Source organism: Lissotriton vulgaris, chromosome 3_2 (assembly GCF_964263255.1).
Source record: "Lissotriton vulgaris chromosome 3_2, aLisVul1.2, whole genome shotgun sequence".
Lineage (NCBI taxonomy): Eukaryota > Metazoa > Chordata > Amphibia > Caudata > Salamandridae > Lissotriton > Lissotriton vulgaris.
Genome location: NC_141690.1, coordinates 188,986,122 through 189,004,206, shown reverse-complemented (window position 1 = coordinate 189,004,206; position 18,085 = coordinate 188,986,122). Strand labels below are relative to the sequence as shown.

Sequence of the window (18,085 nt, the reverse complement as noted above, 5' to 3'; positions counted from 1 at the left end):
CAACCTGGACCTGGCTTATCTCAACGTAATCCTATTGACCTACAACATTTAATCAATATTATGCATGCCAGGTTAAAGTGGCTAAAAGGTGGCATGATGGTACAATCAGCCAGGCACTCATCACCTACGCCTACTGGATATAAACAAAATACTACCAATGGAAGACTGAGACAGTGCATACTTCAGCCCATAATTAGCCTCCTCCCAAACTCCCACCTGTATTTCCAAGGACACTGGTTACTTATTACTACTGACCACTCTGTTTTGAACATTTGGCATTCCCCAAGTAAAGATGGTATCCATGTTCTTTCCAGCCTCATCAACCATTTCAGGTTACGTCTCACGGGAATGAGACAAAACCCGGAACTAACAATTCCATCACAAGCGACCAAGGCCCACTGTCCTATTATTAACTTAAAGTACGTCAGCGATTACATATCTGCCTTTCTGCATTTTTTCTTTTGTGTAGTTGAGCTGAGCTCGTCATGAGCATCAAAGGTGTTAAAGTGAAAGAACCTTGTGCAAATTAGTCAATATTACTTTGTTCTTATATATTCTCCAATTATCGTTTCCCAATGAAACTTCTTTATGAAAGTGCAAGTGCCTTATGATACTTGTTCCATTACTTTGATTTTGCTTTTGCAAATTTCACACCCTGGCAAATGAGGGGTATAGAGGAACCACTAAGCCATGTGATTACCGTTTGCCTGCAGGATCGAATTTTTAGATCTCTTTCGGCATTTTTTCCTTTCTTCCAAGAACATCGGGAAAACGCAGAAGTATGTACCAAGGTTTCTTCCTTAAATTTACACAGTCGGCATTCTTGGTTTGGCAACTGGTCCTTCCAGGTTGGGATTAGATAGTTTGTTTCCTATTTTCCAAATCTGAACTGCATAAACTGGTGTTTTGTTGACAGTGAGAAGTGTGCTGTGAGATACTCCTGGGGCAGCAGTTTTTTTTATATGAATTAACCACTGTCCAGGCATGTCGTCTTAGCATAAAGGGGTTTTTGTCTGTTAAATATGAAAGTTGATTAATTATACCCTTTATTAATTGGTAAAATCCTGTTTCCCAATGCTTGCACTCCAGTCTTCTTGTACTCCCAATTCCTCAATAGCCTTGTTAAGGTTTTGTCCCCAGGAATCTATTTTATTATTCCGTTTTTGCTCCTCTATTTCTTGTCAGCACAGATTATTGATGGAGTTTTATGAAAGCGCTTTACTTTGATATTTTTGGTTCAACAAACCAAACCCTAAGCGCACTTGAGCTAGGGATGCTGATTTCGGAATATTAAATGCAAAAAGAACACTTGATGAACAGAATGCAGAACAATGTCATACATTCACCCCAGTACAGAGATCCGGGCCTAAATCCATAGTTATTTTGCTCACCATGCCATTATAGTTTATACCCAGCCATATGCAAATCAGTCTTAACCCTGCGCCCAATGGGAACAGTCCAGCTCAAACGGCAATGCAAGGTCCTCCCTGGACTGGAATCAAGCATCCTAGGCTTTCAGCCCTCATCAGCCAGGATAGCTGGACTCCAGTGGCATGGAGAGAACGGGATCCACATCTGGGCATACCAGTCCCACTCGGTTTGACAAATGCAAAATTAACAATTGATGGACAGAATGCAGAACAATCTCATACATACACCCCAGTACAGAGATCTGGGTCTAAATCCATTGTTTTCGTGCTCACCATGCCATTCCAGTTTGGACCCAGCCAAGCGCACTTGGTCTGTGGATGCTGATTTCGGAATATTAAACACAGATTTATTTAAGATGTCTTCTTCACGGCCTTTCTGCGTTTCCATGCCATATGTCACTGTTGTCATTAACTGGGCATTCATCACTGTTAGCAGGTTACCTAATGAAGGACAGCTCAATTTCTTTCTTAAAATTTTGGAGACATAGTTCAGAGATTGACCTTTCGCTTGCATTGCTTCTATATGTTGTTTACCATTCATTTGTTACTCCAAGTTAAATCCAAAATATTTATCTGTTTTGACTTCAACATTTTTCCCTTCTAGGAACCAAAAGTGCTTCTTGTTAGTGGAGTCTATCAGCCTTACTACTCTAGTTTTTTTCAAGTTTAACTCTAACCCTTGATTATGCATATAACTTTTTAGGGCCTTCATGCTGCTTTGCGATGCTATTGGCGTTTGGCTTAATAAGACTACATCGTCTGTATACTGAAGATATTCTATTTCCTCATGAGCCAAAATTGGTGGATAAGAGTTGATGTTCCGGAGTACTTCTGCAAGATCTATCAGATATATGTTAAACAAACATGGAGCTAAAACACACCCCTGTTTCAGTCAATTTTTTGCATCAATTTTGTTAGTTACAGACGTACCATTTCCAATTTTGACCTGGGCCCAAGTTCCCGTGTAAAGCTCTGTGATTGCCTTTAATAGGATATTTGGTATGCTCCATAAGGCCATTTTTTACCCTAAGTGCCCCCGCGGCACTCTATCAAAGGCAGACTTAAGGTCTACAAAACAAAGCTAAGTTTTCCTTTTTTGTGGCCTTTTCAGCTAATAGTGCGGGCGCAGTTAGGTTTGTTAATGTCCCCATGCCAGCCCTAAACCCTGTTTGCATGTGTTTAGACTGTATAAAGGGCTACATAACGTATACATGCTGCCTTAAACCGCTGTGGGGTAAACAAGCAAGACACATGACTTATGAATGGGTCAGCAAGCAGTCAATGATGACTGGCCTTAGGCTGGAGTCATGAGGGATCATTCCCAGAGAAGGCCTTAGCATACAATGGAGGCTTGTCCTGTTCTTCCTTTTGTCTAACTGTGGACTTAAGGACTCCACATCTATGCCTCCTTCTCCACATCTGCTTCAACATTCTCACTGACTGGGTGCCTCATTTGATGGTTCGGAGAACACATCTGCTTCAGAGACGGGACAGCAGGTGTCATAGGTCGGGAACACCCTCAGTCCTACTACATCATTGCCTCACCCACGCATAGTAATCGGAGTGCATCTAAGAAGTTAACCCTTTGCTTCAGAGGTTTGGTATGTCACCTCCGTAGCCTAAACCCACTGCCTGCTGGGTCTTTACTTGTCCTTCCCACAAGCTATCTGGGATACCTGTTGCATTTCATAATCTAAATTAAGACAATGTCAAAAATTGAGACAGTGTTTTGGGTTCTCTTAAAGCAGCCTTCTGTGGGTTTCACCTCTATGACTCAGATTGCACCCCCCCCCCCAGGCCATTCATTAACTACTTTCTGGCTGTGTGTTGGGTGTTTTTTCCTGGGTCAAAATGACAGGTCCTTAGTCACATCACAATTGATCTGCTTATATGCCGCCACCTACTTCTTTTCCTTGCTAATACTGGAGGTACTGTGGTGGGATGTCATCCTCCGTCGTCCCCTGCTCTTTGGCATTCATAAATGGGTGACCCATCTACAATTGTGAATAGGGTAAAATATGGGGCTTTTAGATGGCTCCTCTTCTTTTTCTCATACCTGATTTGAAGTGACCTCCAGTTTATTTTCCACCAGATGCACAATTATAGCAGGTCCAGAAAGGCACCTACGCCCCTCCTTTTCTGCTGACATTCCTGCGAACGTTAGTTGGTAGTTCTAGTGCAAGGAAGTCCTAGGGCTTAAGTCTGCTTTCTAAAGGTTTCTCATTTACCTATTCATTCATATGGTGCCTACCTACCTCACTAGGTGACTGGGGACGAAGGTATCTGCAAAAAAATCGAAATTGGATTCTTGGCAACCACATTGATTAGCTCAATACCTAGGAGGTCGCCATTAATCCACTGAAAAAGAGAGGAGAATCACAATCTAAAAGTAGTATGAAAGTGAACAGATTAACATACTCATGTGTTCCGCTACAGATGTGTTTGCAAACCCTATTAATCACAAAGAAATAAGGCTGAACACAGGTCACTAAAGTCGACGATATCAACCTTATGGGATGTTTCCTGGAGGCAGACAATGTCAAAACACCTAATGTACTCCAACCATACCTCATTAGACAGTTTCGCACATATACCTGCGATGTTCCAGGAAATCATTTTAAATGGAGAAGTAGTATGACCCTGGCTTGCCGAGCCAACCTCAGTCCGATAAATGACAGTCATGGTGGACAGGGTTGCTATGCCAGACCCCTGCACTCCCAACATTTTTGGGGGAATGAAATAGGAAGCTGAGAACGGCTTTCACGGTTGTCTATGCTGTTACTAAAGCGGATAGTGTTTTGCTAAGTAGGAGCATGTGAATTTACAAGCTGCCTATTTTCAATGCCATCTGTGTGCGAGTCTCTCCCTAGGTTGACACATTGTAAACTTGTTCTTCCCGATTCGGCTGAACTACTGCTCGCTCAGGTAGTCAGTCGATCTCGGTCAAGCCCGAGAGAGCGCTAAAGCGGTTGGGGTGAATAAATGAAGAGGACTGAGGGAGGAGGTGTCTATTCCGACCTAGCCATGAGGGGTGTAGCCTCTTACTGGTCAACTGGTAGGAGGGTTAGAAAAAACCCAGTGGACAATCCTTTATCATTTCGCTAGGTGAGGCTCTAAGGTGGTTAAAAGCAAGATGCATGCAACAAGCATTGTTAAAACTAAGTACTACACAATGCCCTTCCACACATTTGGTTGTAGAACACAACCAACTCACCCACCTTGCCATGATAATGTGTTCAAGCCAATTGATCTGCGATGGAATTTTCCTAGAGCACCAACGTGCTGATTTATTTATAAGGCTCTGACAACTTTCTTGTTGGCCGGGGGTGGGGGTGGGTGAGGAACCCCGGTCAAAATCGGTGTGTACAGGGTGAAATCAGGGGATAAGTTTAAGATGTTATTTTTCCCCCGCCTCGTTAGGAGACGATACCCTAGACCTACTATGTTTGTGTTTTCTAATGACTGTCTCCCCCAACTAAGAGGGCCAGGTCTTAACTGCTCTGCCATCCCGTGCCCCCTCCGATTTTCCCCATTAAGGACCGGCCCAGGTTCCCATGCTGTTGTGACCGTTAACTTGTTATTGACATGAGTAAGGGGAACTCTTGCAAGGTAACCTGATTATTTGTGGTAGATGATCCACAAACGGGGGCCAATCCACCCAGAGAGACACTAGCGGGGGGGGCATTGTCTACCCTTTTATCTTTGTGACTAGATATGGTGGCCATATCATTTTGTTCTTTAGTTGCCATTAATTTCCCTGGATCCTGTAATAGTCGAGCAAGATGCTCTGAAATGCAAACTAAGCAAGATGAAATAGGTACCAAAGCCTCTTTTACTACTTTGCGGACTTTCTCGGTCAATGTGTCCATTTCGGCCCGTGCAGTAGCTTTTCCTCCACCATTGCGAGTTCTACAGGCAGTCCCTAGAGAATGGGATTAGCGACAGGAAACCAATTGGTGGCAGTGCGCTCAATAAATACTTTTTAACATAACATAACAATGGGTCTGTTTAGTGCTCTTAACTCTTGGTGACTGGCCCTTCAGTCTATGGTCCACCCCTGCCAATTCAATGTGCTTCCTCTTCTCTCCTGCTAAGCTCTAAGACCCAGTTTTTTCCGTAATAGGTAGGGAGGCAAGCTCATCTCCCTCGTGGATGGCACATAAGTCACCCTGACTCAGAATGGCGAAAGTGGAGCTTGTGGCCTCTGATCAGAATCTATTTCAGCCACAACTGTGTGGGAGTCTCGGGTGCCAGGGGCAGGTGGATCAAGGAGTGGGGCTAATGAATGTCTTCTCTCAGCTAGTTCAATTTCCTTATTAATTGCCCCTACCGCTTTTTGGAGGAAGCCATTTGAAGTAGCATCAGTTGTTTTTGCGTCAGGGTTGAGCTTCCATTTCCCCATAGTGAAGAGGGCCTTTTATATAAACAGTTAGGGGAGGTTAAAGCTTTTACTTTCACAGCACTTCACAAGGTTGGAATATGACGCCTCTATCCCAGTGTGAAGGTGAGAAAAGAGAAAAACCAAGAGGGTGGGCCCAGCCTCACTCGGGCTCCGACTGGCGTGGACGTCCCGCTGCGCTGCTAGGCTGCCTTTATGCCCCTCCTGGCGCAGGTAACAAACACGTTGGCGCCTCCTGGCGCTATGCTTGATCGGGAATGAGAGTCACCAGGGAGAAAGTGCAGGTGCTTAGGAGGACAAAGGCTCCTGCGCTGCCTTTATGCGCATCCTCGCGCATGTAACAGACGCGTTGGCGCCTCCTGGCACTATGCTTGATGGGGGATGAAAGGGGATTAAGTCCCCAGGGAGAAAGTGCAGGTGCTTTGGACGACAAGGGCTCCTGTATTGCCTGTATGTGCCTCTTTGCGCTATGCTTGATGGGGATGAAGCCCCCAGGGAGAAAGTGCAGGTGCTTTGGGCGACAAGTAACTGGTGTTCTTCCTTGCCTCACAGGCTGCCTTGGTCAATGGCCTGCCCGAATGTAAGGCGTCATGGTTAGAGTAGTGGTAAGGGTGCACTTGGACAAATACTGAAAAATTACTGTCAGCAACGATGCCCAAGGAAGTCCTCTGTTACAATAAAAATAAAAAATAAAACTGCACGACTGCCCTCCAAAAAACAAAACACAACACCATGAACACAACTAGCACAGTCCACTGTCGCTCGCTTGAATGGGGTTACAACCATTAGATACCAGAGGTAGAAAAAAACCACTCCATACACCAATGAATGTAAGGCAAGACTGTTGTGTGATGTATCAGGTGGAGGACATCTGCTTTGACGAGGCAGTTTACTAATGTACTTTTGACACAATAAAAATATCAGTGTGACTAAATAAAAGCAAGACTGTGAAAGCTGGTTTGGTTAACACAATGGTGGTACAGGAAGCAGCCTTATTTCTTCTGTGCCAAGCTACAGGGTAGAAGAACACACTGGCACATGACATTAAAAAGCTGATGACGTCAGTGGTGACATCTGTAAATGTCCTTATACTCATACCTGCTGGTCATAACATGCGAGTATTGCCACTATGTAGATACGTGGTAGGGTCATGGACTAGTAGATACAGTGATACCAGAACCAGAGAAGGTTCTTGCAAATCTACATAAGGTCCCAGGGAAAATAAAGACAAGCAAGTATTCCTCACTTCATGATGGTCAATTCTAAAGACGTAGAGTGTTTAAGAATCCATGAATGAATAACCGCTGCAGCTCAATGAAGAAGCAGAACGCTTCACGTGGACCATAAAGAAGAAGAATAGCAGTTGAGCAGCAAGGACATGAGGCTGGCTGTTTTCATTTTCCCCAAGTACCAAGCAACTTTCACGCCTCAGCTGGATGTGCCCTGCAACACTGATGATCTCACAAATATCACCACTGGATTATTTTTATTAGGGTGCCACAAAATCCTGATTAAACCTACCCAAAATCTGGCATAGAAATAGCAATGATGTGGGAGTTTGAGTGAAGCCTGGACCTCAAGTATTCAGAGGATCTGACACCTGCGCTGGAAATTTTAGATGCCATTTGTGACTCATCAATTCTTTCTTTACCACAAATATTAGGACCATGCTGACGGGCTCGTAAGACAAACAAATTACCAGCTGCAAATTTTTTCCTGGCCAAGACATGGTCAGTGACTGCAGCAGAGCACGTTGCATAGCATGATGCTCCAAGACTTGTTTGAATCAGAACTACCAAATCAAAATATAGTCTTGAAAGAGTATGACAATCAGCCCAGATGGCGGCAACAGCCCAGCCTGCATAACAGAAGCAGGGGCAGCATTCCTCACCTTGTTACACATGGACTGAGCATCAGCGTGGAGCTCCTCACAACCAGAATAAAATACATGTTTAAAGCTATCCAGTGATACCGTCCCTTGTTTTTTCCGACCGCGCACTCAGATTCATATTTGGAACTGGACTTAACACACACCAGTATAACTTGTGTCAAACCACAAAGAACAGTAATATATATTGACCTGTTGCCTGCCTCATTTATCACAACCACTGCTGCTCCCCATCGCTGACCATGCCACACTTACAGATGCCGGACTTCCCCCCCCCCCCCCCCCCCATACCACCAATAGTCATAACATCTAACATTTTGAAAGGACCGAGTCTCACACCTAATAAAATCTATGACACTGTCCTGAAAACTATAGTATTGGTGGGATATAGTGCAAAAATCAAGGGTATCATGGCCTACAACCAACATGGCTTAAATGTCTAAAAGCAGAGTCAACTAGTTTACCAATGTGTAGATGCAATCCGACTACCATAGGAAGGGTAGAACGGCATGACTGGCTCATCCATAGGCGCAATAACAGAAAGGTTGTGATAGGTCATATTCCCCTTCAACTATAGTTAGATGCAAAGTGACCACTCATTTATTTTGAAAGGAAGGAGACGTGTAGTGCATTGAAGCAACACCCAGGGCACCTAGAGGTATGAAGAGTGTCTTTGTGGTCAAGCTCCATCCTCTAGCACATGGAAGTCATATGCCATCTGGATCAAACATCAGAAGAAACTTAGTTTGAGTAGCTATTTGCATTCAGTAAGGACGTGGACTGGTGCCAGGAATGCGAGGCAGATGAAATGACTGCAACGCAATGGATTGTGTTACATACACAGAACATAAAATACGGTGAATATATTGTTAACATTATTACGTCTAAACTATTCCTCGTATCTCCTCTAATACAATCACGTCAAAAGAGATGCCAGCTAAACAAATCACATTTACAGAGGACAAAAAAACATTCTTCAGCTTTCTAAGAAGAGTTAAAGGTTAATGCCTCAAAACCAGAAGACATTAAGGTAATTAATCTCGATCTATATTTTGTATTGAATTATAAGCGGTTAATTTTCGTTCCTTGAAACACTAGACAGTTTTATGAGATCAAATCCAATAAAATTGTATTTCTGAGAAAATGAGAAGGGTTTTCCAATTGCTATGACGTTCCAGATATTTTTAGTTCTATTACACAATATCCTAATAAGTCGGCACCCACACCAATACTATAACCTTTCGTAATTAGAAGTATTACGTTTTTTAGTCCTCAATCCTGACTTTTACTGACTTTCTTCAGTGACACAGCAGAGCAACAGTAGTTTAAAATATCTATTTCTGTAAGAGTTGCACACATGAAATGCAGCTTTTGCAGTTACTGGGACATGGGAGACGGTGAGACCAGGGCAGAAACAGTGATATGGATTAGGGAAGAAAGAGGCACTTGAACGGACAGAAGAAACTCCATGGCTGGTTCAGGGTGGAAGAACACCGGCGCCCCGGCATTGGAAGACACTCGAAGCAAGAATGGCACGCGTGTACAATCCAAAGGAGAACAAAAAAACGTCTGTTAATCCAAAGATTTATCTATCCACAACCTAAAGTTCAAACTCATTTTTAAAAGTCAACACTCTTCTCATTTCTGGAAAACCACGTGAGCACCTATGCTCCAACTAAAACATACAAGTACAAGCCAAACCCTTTGCAACATTCACAGTCCACAGACCTTGACAACAACAAAAACTCTATCCCCGACAGGAAAGAAAATGGAAACAGAAAGAGAAACAAGCAGACCACTCATCACCTCAGCGAAAGCTGTGTACTATACCAACACAACTAATTAAGCTGACATGAGAAGGAAAAATGCTTCAAGACAATCCAGCACTGCGCCATATCACTGCCTGATTCTCCTATCCCACAATCCACAGATAAGTGCAATTTAATCAATTTTAATGAAAAATAAAGAAGATTTAACAGCACTTTACCACCAAGCTTGCTTCTTCTCTAAAAGCTAGTCCTCCATGTAGCATCCCACAATAGTCATATTTCGAGTCAATACCCAGCAGACATCCTCAACTCTATAAAGACCTCTCCTATAAAGAGGCAGTTTTACCCTTGTTGTTTATTAAAACACGTTCCAGAGAAGTTTGTTCATCCTTACTGACCATCATAAATACCTCCCTCACTTAAGCCATCTTCCCAAAGGCTCTCAAGAAAGGCCAGATCCTCCCACTCCTGAAGAAATCAATAATAGACCCTCATGACCTCACCACCTACTGGATCTCCACTTACCTTCCTTTCACTGCTTGGATCAAAAGGGCATTCTACAGGAAACTCCTAGATAAAATCAACAGCGATAATTTCCTACAAAGTACTAACCTGACTCGGAACCATGATGCAGCAGGAAGATAGATATCTTACAAATAGTAGGCAGCACAATTCTCACTGCAGAGGAAGAAGACTCTTGGCTAGTTGACCATTCCACTCTTTGCCCAGACACTTAAGTCATAAATGGCATTCCCTGGCAACCGTCTTCACGGATTCTCTTCCTACGTCTCTAGCAAACACCAGTTAGTTTACATTGCCCCCTCTAGCACCAGGAAGATACTCATCACCTGCAGAGAGACTTTGTCTCCATTCATCAAACGGAGATGATGTAGCTTTACGGCTAGAGCAGTCGACCTCGAAGCTGGGGAACCGTTTTGAGTCTCAGCAACAACGCTCAACAGTTTGTGATTCTGGGCAAATCACTTAATCTTCCCCTGCCTAACAAAAATGAATGTGCCCATCTGTACGTAACTGGTGCTAATGTAAAATGCTCTGATACCGGATGTCTTGGGTCAAGTTTGCGCTATATAAAACTCTAGGTTCACCGATAGGATCAAACTTTACCACTGTTGCTCTCAGCTCAACTTTTTTTCTTTCATTGTTTTAAAATTCATTTTATAAACAGGTTCATATTCTGGACACTGTGTCCTTAATTGCAACGCTTCCTTACACTACTCAGAGCTCTTTTTGTCCTTCTTGGTTCCACTTACATCGAAATTAATTCTTAGTATCAACTGATGCGCCTTCAACTAAAATCTATAATTTTTTGGGGGGTTCTTCTTTTTTCACATTGAATTGTTCTCTTCACATTTTTCTGGTGAATTTCCTTCTAGCTTGATCTCTTCTTAAGTTGCTTGATTATGACATGTTCTAACATGATCGAATGTTCGACAGGGGTTATCACATTTATTCATGTATTGTCCTTAATATCTACAGCCTTGAGTAAGTCTTGGTACGGACTTTGTACTGACGAAACACGTGTTGGCTGGTTGTTTCTTTTTTCGGCGTTTGTGAATAAAAAGAAAATCATACGCAAAAAGACTTCGGCTTGATCATCTTGTCCCAAGAAGATTATTTTTTATGGATTACACATATATTATGACTGTATTGTTGTAGGAATTTTTATGGCCAGTAAGTCATTTCTGACATTGCTATCAGGATAGTGCTGAATTGACCCTTTTAGAATTTCTGTTTAGGCAGATCATTTTGATTTGCTTTAGTCACCCTAGGTAGTGAGTGACCTGGTTTCCCTAGCACTCCAACTGTACTTTCTGTAATTATGATAATCTTGTGCCCTAACTAACAGGTTTCTTGATACTTGTATGTATTTGAATGTGAGGTTTCTCGCTCTTAGGGAACACCACTACCATTTGCTTTTGTCAGGAAATAATAAATAACCAGCCAGACCCCACAGCGGTCCTCTAAACAAGATGGGAGGCTGAACTAGGAGATTTAGACGAAGCGGACTGGCAAGAAGCACTTGCATCTTGCAAAGAGGTAGCAATCCCCTCTAGACTAAAACTAGTACAACTGAAGGTTCTACACCGCACCTACCATACACGAACACTAATGCACAAACTAGGCAAGACAGATACAACACTTTGCCTGCGACAGTGCGGCGCGCCGAGCACTTTTTAGGACAAATTCAGCCAATGCGCAGAAATTACAACATACTGGGAGGAGTTCATGCACACAGTTTCACAAGTAACAGGGGTGACGATTCAACCGGAACCAAAAAGATGTCTGCTTAATATTTGGGAGCCCACAGATCTTAATCATTCGGCTCAGGATTGGGTGGCATTGGGTATGGCAATAGCGAAAAGAAATATAGCGTAGCTCTGGGGCTCCAGATCAACCCCTACCCTTATATGATGGTGCCAGGACATGGACAGTGTAATGATACAGAAAAATCTGTATGTTTACACAGGAGATGCCGTAAAAAGTGGACCCGGGTGTGGGGAAAGTGGAATACATTTCGGGGCAATATCTGTGAACCCCCACAAGAGAAATCGCTATCAGAAGAAAGTGTCTAGTTACCAAGATAGGAACATTTCGTAATACAGTTGATATGGACAAAGATAAGGGTGCAAAAGAAAACGCTAAAAATGCAATGTCGGACCTAACAGTATACTGTTGTTAAACTATTGTCTGAAATTATAATGTATGCAAAAGGGACTATAATGCATCAATTCAATGTTTTATAACAAAAAATGTTAATAAAAAGTTACAACAAAAAAAAAGAATGGGGAGAAGCAAAACATATATACAAGTTTATGGAACTAAGGGCCTTACTTGTAGTTTTATTTTGGTGACTATGGACTTTGTCACACATGCAGTATCTCAAGTGTCATTGACTATAAAGCAGTTGTAATACAGTGGCGAGGACATCTGCCATGTCTGGGAGAAAATACTCTGAATATGATACTATTTTTTTATGAGAAAAGGGAATAAAGCAGATATGGTATTGGTTGGTGTGAAGACTAGAGGAGAAACAAAATAAAATGGCTACATAAAATCAATAATTATCTGATCCTCTTGATGCTGCTTACTGTGACCAAATTATAGACATTGGTTGAGGCAGAGACTTTGTAAAAGGAAGTTCCACATGATGAACATCAACTCTAACTCCTTGCAATCAATGGACAGATAAAAACTCACTTCTTCTCTTGTTTACTCATTTAGTCCAGTTAATATTATTTGTGTTGATTTTAGAGTGCTCCACTGCACTAGTTGCTCCATGTGCTTAATAAAAATACTAAAAATACATAAATCTGGCCAACTGAGAATTTTAATATGGCTCTTTTCTTCACTTGCAGTTCTGCATTCACAGCTATTGTTGTTTTCAAGACTTGTTCAACTCAATGATTTTATTACATATAAGTTCAAAACTGTGCAGAATTTCTTTGCTCCTTTTGGCGCACTCAATTTTGGCAGGAGACATCATGATACATACCGTAAGAGTGATTGATAAACAAATTCAGTGGGATCCAAACCTTACATAGGGAAGTCCAAACAGAGTTTAGAATCAATATAAAAAATCATCAATTTCTTCCGGGCTGTTGACCAAAGGATAACAGGGAACTACCTCAAACTGAATGCCTCCAAAACCGAAATGCTCACCTGTGGCGACCTGAAAACCTATGATGTCTGGCCTGATGATGTAGGACCACCGCCAAAACAATCCAGGGAGGTAAGAAACATTGGAATTACCATGGACACCAAACTGTCAATTAATTCAGAAGTGGACAATGCAGCCAAATCATGCTTTCTCACAATGAAAATACTGCGATTCATGAGGCGCTAGAGGGAACACGACCATAATGGCCTCGCATTAGTGTTGCTCCGCCAGACCGGGCGGGAAAATAAACTTCATACCTCTGCTGACGCGAAGAATCAGCCCTAAAAGTGCCTTGACAGAGAGCAGATAACGCCAGGCATACTGCAGTGAAGCCGGACGAAGGCGAGTCTGCTCCGGAGCGGAGTCTGACACCTGCCAAGTTGCGAGCGAACGGCAGTGGTGAGTGGCTGGAGAGACGAGCCGGCTGCGTGCACTGGGAGAGGAAGGTGCTGCTTGGGCCTGCAACGACATAACGGGAGGTGGAGGCGACGGCCTAACCGAGAGCGCTACTGCACGCAGGTACACGCAACACCAAATGGCAGTATAAAGGCACTCAGCGATCTGGGTAGCAAGGCCGAGCTGCACGCCGACATAGTTTCAAATGTGTGGAGTGCAGCGGCTGCAGACGGGGGTGGGCAAGACCCCCCACAAAGATATTGGGTCCGGGGAGAGCCGCGGATCTAACGAGGCGATAAGGACTGGGAAGAGAGGCCTGCTTCCCCCGCAACAGCCCCTTAGAATAACTGCGCTAAGAGTCTGAGGCAATGGGAGCCCACCATACCAGAAGCCATTCCAAGCCTGCAGAAGGGGTGGAGCCGCCATTTTAAAAACGGAGCTGCGCATACACGGGGGCATGGCGGCACTGCATGATTGAACTGGGGCCTGTATGAGAGACTGCCCACAAGAAACCGAATAGCCAGTCCCCGCTGCAGGCCCCCATTGAGACTGTGGTACGGATAGGGAGAGAATTCGTCAAAGGAGCAGTACTCCCCTGCCAACGCAGTCATCTACGCAGGAGGGAACACTAAAGCATGAATGGTGGCCCACTCGCAGAGAGTTAGCAAAGTGAATTGCACATACTGAGAAGAGAGGCTGCAAATGTGCGCGCAGCCCCCCGATTACAGTTATACTGGGCTGCCTGCAACGACCCAGGCCAGCGGCCCGAGATCTGGGCAGTGACGAGAGAGCCCGAGGTATGCGCGGAAGTTGGCGGAAGCAGTGGACTGCACAGAGGCAGTGAGTTGGGGACACAGAAAGCTGATACTTGGGCCCTAGGTGACATATAAAGACAGAAGATAGAGCGTGCGGCCTGCACCTCAGACAGCAAGGTGGGCCACCAAGGCGGGGCAGCCAGAGGAAGTAGGCACCTCCAACTGAAAGACAGCAGCGGCCATTTTCCTTCTTCGCAGCCATAGACACGTGGTGGGCAGTCATCATGGGGCGTACCGATGCTAAACAGACCAAATTAACATTTGACACTCGCAGACCTCCCAATTCCAAGTCATTGGAGCGCACGGACACGGAATCGCCAGAGCAGCAGGAAGAAGACTGGAAAACGCTACTGATAGGGATGAAACAGAGCCTCACGTCCATAGACGCGAAAATGGACACAATGAATGCCAGAATGGCATCAGTGGTCAATAAATTGAGTCAGCATGACCAACGACTCACAGAAGCGGAGTCTAGGGTATCGGAGCTGGAAGATGGGGCGACGGCGAGCAGAGAACAGATGCTCCAGATGGACAAACTGCTTAAACTGATCGCAGATAAAATTTAGGATTTGGAGGCGCGCTCCATGTGGAACAACTTGCAAGTGCTGGGCCTGGCTGAATCCACCAATACTGGCAAAATGGAGGACTTCATGGAGAAACTGATTGTTGACTTGTTTGGCAAAGAGGCCTTCTCCGCAAACATGATCATAGAGAGGGCGCACAGATCGCTTGCGGCGTGACCTCCGTCGGGAGCAACACCACGGCCTATTATAGTTTGCTTCCTGAACTATCGAGACAGGGACGCGGTGTTGCGCATGGCTTGGGAGAAACAGCCAGTGAGATACGAAAACACCACACTGGCATTTTTTCCGGATTTTACACAGGCGGTGCAGGAGGCTCGACGTAAATTCGCTGCAGTCAAGAAAAAGCTGGTGGCGCAAAACATACCGTATGCCATGATGTATCCCGCGAAACTACGGGTTACACATGATGGAAGACAACACTTCTTCAGTAATCCCCAGCAAGCAGAAGATTACCTCAAGAAAATGCGCCGGGCAGCATCCCAAGAGGCAGAGGCGGGCAGGAGGTCCAGATCCCCCTCGCCCATGGCAAATGCAGACTGAGAACCCTGACTGTTACCGAAGTACCCAAGATAACCTGGCACTTAGTGTGCCTGAGAACGTCTTCATTTGGTGATGTACATTTATGATTTTTGCATTGTTATTTGTATCGTCCGGTCACTCACCTCCATCCCGCTGAAATCGGCTGCTTTACCGAGCGGAGCGATGGGTGGATGAAATAGGGGAGGTGAGAAGGCAGGTGTGGGCCCCTAGGGCACCCCGTAGCAGGGCGTACCCCATAGACTTAATCCTACGGGATTTGGAAGTAGTGGGGGGTTAATAGTTTGTTTTGGGGGTGGGAAGGCATGCCCGGCAAGTTTAGGGAGCCGGAGTGGGTGGGGGGGATGGGGGACGGGTGGGGGGGGTATTATTTTGGGAAGTGGAGTGCACTGAAGGGGAGTTAATTGTGTACAATAATGGAATGTACAGAGGAAATGGCTGATGCCACGAAGAAAGACAGTGAGATAACAGTTATAACTTGGAATGTAAGGGGGTTGAACAATCCAAGGAAACGGAGACAAGTGCTCGGATATCTAGATAGGCACCATGTCAAGGTGGCCCTCCTACAGGAAACACCTAGACCCGACAAGGATGCACCGGTTTGCGACGAAATGGGCGTCCTACTAGTGCCTCTCGTCCTACTCAAGCTACTCCATAGGCATATTAGTTCAGCGGGAGTGCAGTTTGTGCTGGGAGGGTCAGAGACAGACAGGGAAGGAAGATATTGCTTGCTCTGGGGACGGCTTAACTCTCAGGAGGTGACGTTTGCAAGTTACTATGGGCCTAACACGGACGATACACCGCCTTACTTTCTCTATGGAGCAAAATCCAAGAAATAGGAACCACTTATTTTATATGGGGGGGGGGGGGGGGGGGGGGGGAGGGGAGGAGGAGGACTTCAACACTGTAGAGATCCACGGCAAGATAGATCCCACACTAACTCACATCGCACTCTAAAGGACATAATAGGCACCCATTACTTGTTCGATGCCTGGCGGTATAAGCACCCGACCCGGCAGGAAGGGACACACCACCCTACAGTGCACTCGACTTGGGCATGGCTTGACTACCTTATAATGTAGGTGGGCATGGCAAACTGGCTGGAAAAAACAGTACATTTTGCCCGCACCTACTCTGACCATTCGCCTGTGATGGCGACTTTGTTCTCATGCCCCGTTTCTAAACTGGAGACTCAATCCCTTGCACCTACAGGACGCGGTGTTTAAAGCAGATATGGAAAAGGACATCCAAGAATCTTTGGAGAAAAATATAGAATCAGTAGCAAACCCCACTACTGTGTGGGAGGCCTTTAAAGTCACTGCACGGGGATGGTGCATATCCAGGGGAGGCAGTATATTTAAGGACCTCCGGAGGGAATTGTGTGTGCTGGAAAGGGAGATTAAAGACCTTGAGGAGGAGATAGCGTCGGGAAGGGCGGGAGACGACATGAGGGCCAAGATGCGCGCCAAAATGACAGAATATGAAGAGGCGGCGTAAAAGGAATGTAGGTACAGGGGTAAATCTCCGATGGCACGGATCTATGGTGAGGGAGCACGCCCTGGAAAGGTACTGGCGAATACTGTAAGGCCCTCTAAGTTTACGAACTATGTGACCGAAATACAGGACGCACAGGGGCAAATGCATAGGAACTAAAAGGGGCAAATGGACACTTTTGTTGAGTACTATAAACAACTCTATACATCTCAGAGGGGTACGCTCCTGGAACTACCACAATATTTCAGAGACACAGCCCTTGCATGGCTAGATAACACGCAGCAACAGTTCCTTGGGCTGGATCTAGAAGTTGACGAAATTAAGGAAGCAATCATGGGCATGAACTCGGGCCATGCGCCGGGCACAGACAGGCTGCCGGTCGAATTCCATAAGACTTTTGTGTCCCTACTGGCGCCAATTCTAAAGGTAGTGTACTACGAAGCACTGGAGGAGGGTAGATTGCCTGCAACTATGAGGGAAGCCCAGATAATCTCACTACTGAAGCCCAGGCGGGGTTCATCCGGAACCGCGCTACGTCCCACAACTTAAGAACCCTCCTAGCAGTAATGCAAGATATTGACCCTGAATGTTCAGCAGTGGCGGTGTTTTTAGACGCCACTAAGGCGTTCGATTCCTTAGAATGGGACTACTGGATGGGAACCCTGAAGTACCTAGGAGTTCCGCCAGTATTCCTTGGATGGGTACAATTACTATACCGACGCCCTCGGGCTATGGTGTTGCTGAATGGACACAGATCCGCCTCCTTCGCCATAAAAAGGGGCACTAGGCAGGGGTGCCAACTGTCCCCAATATTATTTGCGCTCGCTATAGAACCTATCACAGCAAAACTTAGGCAGCACCATAATAATAGGGCACTGATATACCAGTCTCAGCAATTATTGATCTCTCTGTACGCAGATGATATCACCCTTTATATTAAAAGATTACAGGAAAATTTGAACCCTGTACTGAGGGAAATTACTAAATATGGAGCTATTTCGGGGATGCAAATTAACTGGAACAAGTCTGCAGGATTCCCCCCAACGGGAAAGACGGTCCGGCATCAACTAGACTAGACTATCCCCTGATTTGGG

The 18,085-nt window shown here is 45.0% G+C and overlaps 1 protein-coding gene across 3 annotated transcripts in view; it reads right to left on the bottom strand.

The window, feature by feature from the left end:
• The window catches only part of ZFYVE28 (zinc finger FYVE-type containing 28), an 826,377-nt gene that overhangs the window by 180,353 nt on the left and 627,939 nt on the right, over positions 1–18,085 (bottom strand). The gene's annotated exons all lie outside the window — the stretch shown is intronic.